We start from the raw sequence: 479 nt of genomic DNA, 5'->3' as shown, positions 1-479 counted from the left end.
GACGGACGAATTGTCGCTAAACATTTTTCCCGGCGTGCCTGCGATTCTGCCAGCTCGCTTATAGCTTGGAAATATTCTTTTCTACTCTAAGCACAAGGCTCGAAATTTTTTGGGAGGGGGGCTAGTCGATTAGATCGGTCGCAGAACGGAACTGGTACTTAAGGCAACATCCCGAAAGGATGAAAGGCAAAGTTGACCTTGGCGGAATTTGAACCCAGAACGTAACGACAGACGAAATACCGCTAAGCATTTCGCCCGGCGTGCTAACGTTTCTGCTAGCTCGCTGCCTTCCATCTGCCAAATATTGTCGAACCAGTGTGGTAGAGAAGGCTCATCATGCCAGTATGATATCAAGCTCAAATCCGCGGCCTTCACATCCGACCGTCGTTGGTGGAGAGAATTTGCTGTGTTCTTCGTTCTGCAGTGGACTGGACATAGGAAACCCAACCTAATCCAAAGCATGTAATATTTAAAGCAAT

Source organism: Octopus bimaculoides, chromosome 27, assembly GCF_001194135.2.
Source record: "Octopus bimaculoides isolate UCB-OBI-ISO-001 chromosome 27, ASM119413v2, whole genome shotgun sequence".
Taxonomy (NCBI): domain Eukaryota; kingdom Metazoa; phylum Mollusca; class Cephalopoda; order Octopoda; family Octopodidae; genus Octopus; species Octopus bimaculoides.
Note: the sequence above shows the minus strand (reverse complement) of the source record.